Genomic DNA, 11128 nt, shown 5'->3' with positions numbered 1-11128 from the left:
TGCAGGTATTCTTTATCCAGAGTCATATGTTAGGAAACATTTGATGACAGTTGAGTATAAGAATATTTGATTGCTATAGTCATAAGAGGATAAGAGTAGACATAGCTATCCATTTGTTAAATCAAACGGAAGCTGTATTTTGAGGATGTTGGCTCCAAGAACCTATCACCTATACAGAAAGATTATTATCAAAAATCCATATTACTACAGAATTTACTTCCATTGTGCAGGCTACTGAAGGACAATTAATATGAACATAAGAGACCAAGAAGTGTATTTAACAGTTCATTTATGAAAGTCAGGAATTGTGATCTGTATTAGTAAAGTATCCCAGAAAAATAAAAATAGTTTCTCTGTCTCTATTTATCTCTCTGTCTCTCAAGATAGAGACTAGATAGAAGAGAGGGGGGAGATTACTCTTAAGGAATTTATTCACACAATTGTAAGGCCTGGGAAGTCCAAGTACACTGGCAAGTTGGAGACCCAGGGAAGAGTGGGAATTTGAGTCCAAAAGCAGTCTGCAGGTAGAATTCCTTCTTCCCCAGGGGAGGTCAGTCTTTTCACCTTTTTCATTTAAGGCCTTCAACTGATTGGATGAGGCCCACCCACATAATGAAGGGTAATCTACCTTGTTCAAAGTTTACTGATTTAAATGTTTATCTAACCTAAAAAGTACCTTTGCAAAAATGCACACAATACTGTTTAACCAAATATCTAGATACCATGGCCTAAGCAACTTGACACGTTAACCTTCACATGATGTTCTGTATTTTATCACAGCCTATGAGGTTTTTCTTTTTATTAAAAGTTGTTACAGATAGTAGGCTAGTTTTATTTTTAACTTTTTGAGGAACCTCCATACTGTATCCCACATCGGCTGCACCAGTTTGCAATCCCAACAGTGCAAGAGAGTTCCCCTTTCTCCACATCCTTGCCAACAAGTGTTGTTCCTTATATTGTTAATTTTAACCATTTTGACAGGTGTGAGGTGATAGTGTGGTTTTGATTTCTACTTACCTGATGACAAGTGATGTTGAGTATCTTTTCACATGTATAATTGCCATCTGGATGTCTTCTTTGGAAAAATGTCTATTCATATCTTCTGCCCATTTTAAAATTAGATTATTTGTGTTCAGTGTTGAGTTGTATAAGTTCTTTATATATTTTGGATACTAACCCTTTATCAGATATGTCATCTGCAAATATCTTCTCCCATTCCACAGGTTGCCTTTCAGTTTTGTTGATTATTTCCTTTTGCTGGGCAGAAGCTTTTTATTTTTTATCTTTTATCTTTTTATTATTAATTTTTTTATTTTTAATTTAATTTAATTTTATAAATTTATTTTTTATTGGTGTTCAGTTTGCCAACATATAGCATAACATCCAGTGCTCATCCCATCAAGTGCCCCACTCAGTGCCTGTCACCCAGTCACCCCCACCCCCCACCCACCTCCCTTTCTACCACCCCTAGTTCTTTTCCCAGAGTTAGGAGTCTCTCATGTTCTGTCTCCCTTTCTGATATTTCCCACTCATTTTTTCTCCTTTCCCCTTTATTCTCTTTCACTATTTTTTATATTCCCCAAATGAATGAGACCATATAATGTTTGTCCTTCTCCGATTGACTCATTTCACTCAGCATAATGCCCTCCAGTTCCATCCACGTTGAAGAAAATGGTGGGTATTTGTCGTTTCTAATGGCTGAGTAATATTCCATTGTATACATAAACCACGTCTTCTTTATCCATTCATCTTTCAATGGACACCGAGGCTCCTTTCACAGTTTGGCTATTGTGGACATTGCTGCTAGAAACATCGGGGTGCAGGTGTCCCGGTGTTTCACTACATCTGTATCTTTGGAGTAAATCCCCAGCAGTGCAACGGCTGGGTCGTAGGGAAGATCTATTTTGAACTCTTTGAGGAACCTCCACACAGTTTTCCAGAGTGGCTGCACCAGTTCACATTCCCACCAACAGTGCAAGAGGGTGCCCTTTCTCCACATCTTCTCCAACATTTGTTGTTTCCTGTCTTGTTAGTGTTCCCCATTCTCACTGGTGTGAGGTGGTATCTCATTGTGGTTTTGATTTGTATTTCCCTGATGGCAAGTGATGCAGAGCATTTTCTATGTGCTTGTTGGCCATGTCTATGTCTTCCTCTGTGAGATTTCTCTTCATGTCTTTTGCCCATTTCATGACTGGATTGTTTGTTTCTTTGCTGTTGAGTTTAGTAAGTTCTTTATAGATCTTGGATACTAGCCCTTTATCTGATAGGTCATTTGTAAATATCTTCTTCCATTCTGTAGGTTGTCTTTTAGTTTTGTTGACTGTTTCTTTTGCTGTGCAGAAGCTTCTTATCTTGATGAAGTCCCAATAGTTCATTTTTGCTTTTGTTTCTTTTGCCTTCGTGGATATATCTTGCAAGAAGTTACTGTGGCCAAGTTCAAAAAGGGTGTTGCCTGTGTTCTTCTCTAGGATTTTGATGGAATCTTGTCTCACATTTAGATCTTTCATCCATTTTGAGTTTATCATTGTGTATGGTGCAAGAGAGTTGCTTAGTTTCTTTCTTCTGCTTGTGGATGTCCAATTTTTCCAGCACCATTTATTGAAGAGACTGTTTTTTTTATTCTCCAGTGGATAGTCTTTCCTCCTTTGTTGAATATATTAGTTGACCATAAAGTTGAGGGTCCACTTCTGGATTCTCTATTCTGTTCCATTGATCTCTGTGTCTGTTTTTGTGCCAGTATTTTCATGAAGTCCCAATGATTATTTTTTGCTTTTCTTTCCCTTGCCTCAGGAGACATATCTAGAAAGAAGTTGCTATGGCTGATGTCAAAGGTGTTACTACCTGTGTTCTCCTCTAAGAATTTATGATTTCCAGTCTCACATTTAGGTCTTTAGTTCATTTTGAATTTATTTTTGTGTATGTTCTAAGAAAGTGGTTCAGTTTCATTCTTTTGCTTGTTGCTGTCCAGTTTTCCCAAGACCATTTACTGAAGAGACCATCTTTTTCCCATTGGATACTCTTTCCTGTTTTGTCAAAACTGACTATAGAGTTGTGGGTTCATTGATGGCTTTTCTATTTTGTTCATTGATCTACATGTCTATTTTTGTGCCAATAATATACTGTTTTGATCACTACAGCTGTACCATATGATGTGAAGTCCAGAATTTTGATGCTTCCAGCTTTTCTTTCCTTTTTTTCAGATGGCTTTGGCTATTCAGGGTGTTTAGTGTCACATACAAATTATAGGATTGTTTGATTCAGTTCTGTGAAAAGTGCTGTTGGTATTTTTATAGGAATTGCATTAAATGTGTAGATTGCTTTGGATGGTATAGACATTTTAATTATATTTGTTCTTCCAATCCATGAGCATGGAATGTCTTTCCAAATGGAACTGCCCCACTCTCCAGCAATTGCACATAGATATTTACCCAAAGAACACAAAAATACTAATTCAGAGGGATACATGCACCACGATGTTTATGGCAGAATTATCTGCAATAGCCAAACTATGAAAACAGTCCAAGAGTCCACCCGCTAATTAATAGGTAAAGAAGGTATGGTATATAAATACAATGGATAAAAAAATACAATGGAATATAAGTCATAAAAAAAGAACAAAATCCTGCCATTTACAATGATGGACAGAGCTAGAGAGTATTATGCTAAGCAAAATAAGTCAGTCTGAGAAAGAAAAATATCATGTGATTTCACTTACATATGAAATATAAGAAACAAAACAAATAAGCAGGCAGAGGGAAACGAGAGAGAGGCAAACCAAGAAACACACTCTTTTAAAAAAAAGATTTTATTTAAATTCCAGTTTGCATATAGTGTGACATTCATTTCATTTGTATAATATAATGATTCAAAACTTCTATATAACACCCAAGGCTCATCACAAGTGCACCCCTTAATCTCCCATCACCCATCTAACCTATTCCTCCACTCACTTACCCTCTGGTCACTATCGGTTTGTTCTGTATAGTTAAGAGTCTGTTTCTTTCTTTTTATTTCTCAGATCCAGTGTTAAGGTTAGGAACAGGGTGAAGGTTAGGTTTAGGGTCAGGGTGAGGGTATGTGCCTGGTATCCTGCAGTTCAGAGATCTCTCCAGAGTGTTAGGTTTAGGGTAGCATTAGGGTAAGAGTTATGAGTAGACATCAGGAGCTATGGGTTACAGCTATGCTTAGTGTTAGGTTTAGGGTTAGGGTTATGGTGTGTGCCTGGTATCATGGTACTTCAGAGATCTCTCCAGGGAATAATACCCTATACATCTGTTAGAGTGAGAGCAGACATGGCAGCTATCTACTGAGCTAAGAAGAGAATTTGGGCCTCAAAATGTTTTTTAAATTCACATTCAATTGTTCCTTCTGTTTTTATCTCTACCTTCACAGCCATTTTCAGAAATATTACCAATTCTTAAAGATTTAGTATCTTCTCAAGAATGGAAACACTCTTGAGAACAAACTGGTGGTTGCTGTGTATGAGGTGGGTAGGGAGATGGATTGAAAAGGTGATGGGGATTAAGGAAGGCACTTGCTGTGATGAGCACTGGGTATTGTATAGAAGTGTTGGATCACTATGTTGTACACCTGAAACTAATATTACACTATATGTTAACTAACTGGAATTTAAGTAAAAACATTAAACAATCAAAAAATAATGAAAAGCAGAGAAGCAGCCTGGTTATTTTGGAGAATATACAAACATTTAAGAGTAGGTAATATTTCTGAAAATGGTTGTGAAGGTAGAGACAAAAATAGAAGGGACAATTGAGTATCTACTTAAAGAGTATTAAGAGCCTTGAAACCCCTCCTTGCCTCAGGTCAGTATATAGCTGCCATGTCTATTCTCACCCCAACAGAAGTCTGGGGTTTTATACCCTAGAGAGGAGCCTGAAGTGCTGAATGCCAGGCACATACCGTAACCCTAACCCTAACCCCTAACCCTAACCCCTAACCTCTAACCACTAACCCCTAATGCCTAAACCTAACCCTAACCCTCTGGAGAGGTCTCTGAACTGCAGAATACCAGGCACATATCCTCATCCTCACCTTAACCCTAAGCCTAACTCTAACCTCAACTCTAGATCTGAGAAAGTGGGTTCCTGATCCTATCATGAGAGAAGGTGAGAAACAGCCTATTTATTCTGGAGAAGATCCCAAACATTTAAGAATTGGAATATTTCTGAAAAATGGTGTGAAGGTAGAGATAAAACAGCAGGAGTAATTGAATATCTATTTAAAGAGTATTTAGAGCCATAAATCGCCTTCTTGCCTCAGCTCAGTCCATGAATGCCATGTCTATTCTTACCCCAGCAGAAGTCTGGAGTTTTATTCTCTGGAGAAGTCTCTGAACAGCAGGATGCCAGGCACATATCCTGACCCTAACCCTAACCTTAACCCTAACCCGTGATTCCTAATGCCTAACCCCTAATGCTAATCCTCACCGTAAGCTTCTGGAGAGATCTCTGAACTGCAGGATATAAGGCAAATAATCTTGCCCTGGCCCTAACCATAACCATAGCCATAAACATAAGCATAGCATAACCATAAGCAAAACCATAACTCTGGCCTTAATCTTAACTTTAACCCTAGAACCAAGGGGGAAAAGGATATAGTGTGTATACACACACACACACACACACACACACACACACACAGTGGAATATTACTCAGCCATTAAAAGGATTAAAGTCTTGTCATTTGCAATGACTTTAGATGGAGCTAGAAATTCTTACGCTAAGTGAAATGAGTCAGTCAAAGACAAATACCATATGATTTCACTCATATATGGAGTTTAAGAAACAAAACAAATGAACAAAGAGATAAAAAGAGGAAAAACAGGGGATCCCTGGGTGGCTCAGCAGTTGAGTGTCTGCCAAGCTCAGGGTATGATCCTGGAGTTCCGGGATCAAGTCCCACATCAGGCTCCCTGCATGGAGCCTGCTTCTCCCTCTGCCTGTGTCTCTGCCTCTCTTTCTCTCTGTGTCTCTCATGAATAAATAAATAAAATCCTTTTTAAAAAATTTTTAAAAAATTTTTTAAAAATAAAAAGGAGGAAAAACAACAAGAATCTTTTTTTTTAATTTTTATTTATTTATGATAGTCACACAGAGAGAGAGAGAGAGAGGCAGAGACACAGGCAGAGGGAGAAGCAGGCCCCATGCACCGGGAGCCCGACGTGGGATTTGATCCAGGGTCTCCAGGATCGCACCCTGGGCCAAAGGCAGGCGCCAAACCGCTGCGCCACCCAGGGATCCCAAGAAAGAATCTTAACTATAGAGAACAAAGTGCTGGTTGTCAGAGGGGAAGTGGGTAGGGCATGAATTAAATAGGTGATGGGGATTAAGGAGTGCATTTGCTGTGATGAGCACAGGGTGATGTGTGGGAGTGTTGAATTAATATATTGTACACCAGAAACTAATATTACACTATATGTTAACTAACTGGAATTTAAATAACTTTAAAAACAATTATTATGGATACATGTGTATGCTAGGTTAAAATAAAGAGACATCTGGAAAAGGTAGGTGTACTACGTGGGATGTCACTCCATAGGATGTCAACCCCACTCCATGGGGGAAAACGCTGCCAGTAAACTGGTGCAGAAGGTAAGAACAAAAAGGGTAGTGATATCATATAGGAATCCTGTGGTACAGACACCTGTCTCAACCCACCAGTGGATTATTTAAAATATGAAGAATAAACACTGTGTTCAATTGATATGCCTAAATCTCTTTGTGTGTCACTTATTGCTGATGGTGACAACATTCAACTTTTGTTCCCCTCTGTAAACATAAAGTGCTTTCATAGTTGGAACCTCCTTATATCTTACAACATTTCTAGGTGTGTGACAGGGTTAGGTTTTATTCTATTTTACAGAAGAGGTCAAGGAAGAGGGAAAAAAACTAAACCAAAGCTCTAATGATACTGGCACAGGGACCCATCTTTCCTGAGAGTTACTTCTGTGTCTCCCTAGCAGGCCCATTATGATGCAGTGTTCTATGGCCAATAAGGTGCAAGCAGATTGGAGTCAGAGTACCTCAGAAATGCTAAGGAAGTGGAGGCACCAGGTATCTTTAAGGAGAGGAGTGGGTGGTAAGTATAAAAAAACCACAGAATTGTTTCAAACTTTATTAAGGAGGTATTAGACCCCCAGATCTGTTCTATGACCCACTCAACCAGAAAACTGTTTTCCTTTATTCCTCCCAGAAGAACATGGGAGGTTTACCTTCTGGAGAGATTTATTTGGGGGAAGTTGTGGGCTTGGGTGTTCCAGGCATAGAGAAAGCCAGGGGTGAAACATGACCCAAAAGAATTAGGTGAAATTTAGAACCCTGAATGCCTACTGTGTAGCCTGGCTACACAGCCCAGGCTACACAGTACTTTCGTCTGTGAGAACTCACAGGTATACTAGAGCTCCAGGCAGGAATATACGTTTTGCCGATGCAATCTTATCAGCCTATGAACCATGTCTGATCTAGAAAGCCTTGAGGTCAGCCACAGCCTGTTCTGGTTGTATGTCACTCAAACTAAATTAAGCTGAAGGTGATCCAGACGTGTTTTCAGGCCTTGAGAAATCTGACTCACAGCACTACAACCAGCATAATCAACAGTCTACACTTCTGCAATGGCCCCTATAATCCCTAAACCTAAACCTTGTGAGGGGGCCAAGTGTTGTACAGTGTCATGGATACACCTCTGGGGAAACAATAGGTCCACATTACAAGAGTACTGGTTTAATAAATTCTGACCTTCTTTTCTAATTTTTCTCAGACCCATGCAAGAACTCAGGAAAAAGTTAGCTGGCTGTACCTGCTAATTATCATGACTATAATTGATGAAGACACTGGTAACAAATCATTGCCTTACCAGGGCCCTAGACCCCAGATATTAGATAGGGAGCCCCAGGGGAGTTTCTGCCCCCACATTCAGGGTTCTCACTGTTACCCAGTTTCTAATAGGTATCACTTGAGAAGAAGGACACTGGATGGTAATTGAAAACTCTGGTTATGTTGACATGTTATTTATTCTCTCATGATTTCTAAGGCATTTGCTTCTTTTCTGACACCCACAATATATGACAGTTATCACAAACGAGACTTAATTTGATGGGAAGAGGGCAAGTAAGTGAATTATACTTACAAAAACCTCAAAAATGCCTTTTATGTTACATACGCATTAATATCTCAATGTATAAAATTTTATCACACACACACTCAATACAGAGGGGCAATAAGGCAATAGAGACGGTTAATAATGATACTATTGAACAATGTAATTCAAGTGATTTTTGTTTAATTGCTTACACTTTTTTCTGTATATCTATGATTTAACAAAGATTCTCCTTTTCAAAATGCAAGAGGTGGTAATTTTTTACGATACTAGAAAATATGGAAAAATATGCTTAAAGTTTTAAAAGTCACCGTTACTTCACCTATGAAAGATGTGACAATTCTATCTTTCCCTTTTATTAGGAAAACATAAAAAGATTTAAATTGTACGATACAAATGCTGTATTTCCCTCACAAACATATGCCCAAACCAACATTGTTAAGATATTGGTTCAGTTTCGTCTCTTGTTTCTACTGTGCACCTCTAAAAACTGAGATTTCCGTTATTAAACAATATTTTAATCATGATGGACATTCAGGTTCATCTCATGGCTTTGGAAAGTCACCTTGATCTTCCTCAAATAGTTAAACAGTTGTTACAAAACTATTCACCTAAATAATGTCTACTCTCCTCAGTGATTGAAAGTCTTATTATCATTTCACTAATATTTGTGTGATTTTGCTACTGTTTCTTGTATCTTCTACTAACAGGACTTGTGTCAATATGAATGGATGTTTGTATATGGCAGTGTAAGTGTGGCAACACAGTTATTTTTGCAGTTAGTTGCAAGGGCTAGATTATGTGATGTTGTTTTATCCAAGGTGCTTTATGTGGTTGGCCACACCCTGGGAACTCTTATCTCTTGACTTTGGCAGCAATGTTCTGTCAAAAAGACTCATTATCATACGTTGTGTGTCCTCGTTTTCTTGATTTCCTGGAGCTCAAATATAGCATAGGTGGTAAAATTGAGCAACAAGCAAAGTACATGGAATTTAAAAAAAATGTTCTTAATCAGTGTCTTATGTTTCAGGAGCTAGAGGGAGAGGACATCCACGCAATTCATGGGCCTCCAAGGTATCTAACTACAAGTTAAAAGAAGGGGACAGAGAAGCACAATGATTAAGCTGACCTCTTTAGCTTTTAACTTAGGATATAATGTTTTAGCTTTTTATTTTGTGGAAATATTTAAATTTTATATTGTGTGACCTGAGTTTTATAGTTGTGTACTTATACGCAACGGGTAAGAGAAAGACTTGAACAAATTAGTTCTTCATTTTCTACTTTAATTTGTCTTATTAGGGGAAAATGGCATGCCACTGTTTAAATACAAGATAAACCTTGGAATCTGGCTAAATATGTTTCAAAATTGTGGAGAGTCACTGTGTGGAAACAAAGGAATGGAACAGAGAGAAAGGATAGCTGGATAGGCCAAGATCAGCAGTGCCAGTGCAGTTATGGCCCAGGAAACACCTCAAATGAGTCAGCTGAACCAGACAAAATTGAAGAGTAGAGAAGCATTTAGACAGAGGAAGTCTGTTGTATGCAACACATTACAAATGAAGGGGACAAAAATATATCTATGTGGAAAAATGGAAATGATAGGCAATTGATAAAGTAAATTCAGTAGGCATAGGGGAATTCTTCAATCCTCTCAATTACCTCAGACATTTAAATTTACTCAACAATGGAAAACAGACTTTTGGCTCTCACAATGATAGACTGCCACATGGTAAGCACTCAATAAACATTTTTTAACAAGCGAACGAGCAAATACAAGAAAGGCTTTCTGCATTGGGCAGTGGCATCTTAGATCATTTGAAGAGTTGTGGGTTGCCTGGATGAACACTAACAATGATTTATTTTATTATAGAAGTATCCAATTTGTTGGGGCAGATCCCACAGTTGTCACAAAAAAAGATTTTCTATTTTAGTAAAGACAAAGAAATAGACATTTCTGCTTATTTTTCAGAATAGGATCTATGCCAGTAGAATGGCATGAGGACTTTTCCTATTAATCTAGGAGAAGTAAAGTGAAACTATCAAGTGCAACAATTATATTATTTAGGAGATTTAGACTCAATTGATGCATCTATTGTCCAGATTGTGTTTTCTAAGAATAATTTCCAAATAAAAACAAACCACTCTCAAACAGGGGGTGGGGGATGTGCAAAAGGGATCTCATAGCTCAAGAATCTAATGGTGAAGGGAAAGAGCGGATAGACTTCAATTCTAGACTCAGCCTTGTATACACAGTATGACATCACTTAAGGAAGAACCCTGGGTGTCTTTCCCAGGTCTGAGTTGAAGAGAGAAATGACATGGCTGGTAGGGACTACTAGAGTGAGGATATTTCCTATCTTTCTACAGGCTGTCAACAATCCAGATGAGGAACATGTGGCCTTTGTTGTGTTGATTGATATTATGCAGAACCAATCTGAAGACAGTGGCTTGCCAAGCCAACCTGCTGCTCCCCGTGAATCTTGGAAGACCCCATTCAGGAGAACTTTGGATTGTTTTACAAAATGCTTTGGGTGACAGCAATGTCCCAATCTCTAGCTCTCTTGATTTCTCCCTTCCAAACTGTCTCCCCTTTCTGATAAACCAGGAGAATCCCTAGGTTTTCTAACTTTAAGGTTCTCCCAGGACCAGCTGACCTTCTTCTTTCCTTCATAGGAAAGGATATAATACAAACACAAATTCCATGATTTGAGACCATGTATGCTACAAACACAGACCCTTAAATATAAATATTCCTCTACTACCACATTCACCTAATTTTTACCGTTATTCTCTTGGTTGTTTTATAATAATGCTGGCATGCTTGCTTATTTTTCCCTTCATCATATTTGTAGCATCTGTTTAAAATAGGCAGCACCCTCAGGGATGGAGGTTGTCAGGGTTGGTGGGAGTGAGGAATTCACTATAGGGAGATACCACTTTACTTAGCCCTCTGAGGCTATACCTCCACCATCTAGGGGCACTACTGCTTGTTCCTGACTCATTCATGGAATAG

The 11128-nt window shown here is 38.5% G+C and overlaps 1 long non-coding RNA gene across 1 annotated transcript; it reads left to right on the top strand.

Annotated features, from left to right (window-relative positions):
• Window positions 1-7055: 7055 nt before the first annotated feature.
• Window positions 7056-9139, top strand: LOC140627596 (uncharacterized). The gene is made up of 3 exons (XR_012026262.1): window positions 7056-7098; window positions 7777-7852; window positions 8050-9139. It is a non-coding gene; the product is annotated as an uncharacterized lncRNA (long non-coding RNA).
• Window positions 9140-11128: the final 1989 nt, after the last annotated feature.

This window comes from Canis lupus, chromosome X (assembly GCF_048164855.1).
Source record: "Canis lupus baileyi chromosome X, mCanLup2.hap1, whole genome shotgun sequence".
Lineage (NCBI taxonomy): Eukaryota > Metazoa > Chordata > Mammalia > Carnivora > Canidae > Canis > Canis lupus.
This window is presented reverse-complemented; position numbering and strand designations above follow the sequence as displayed.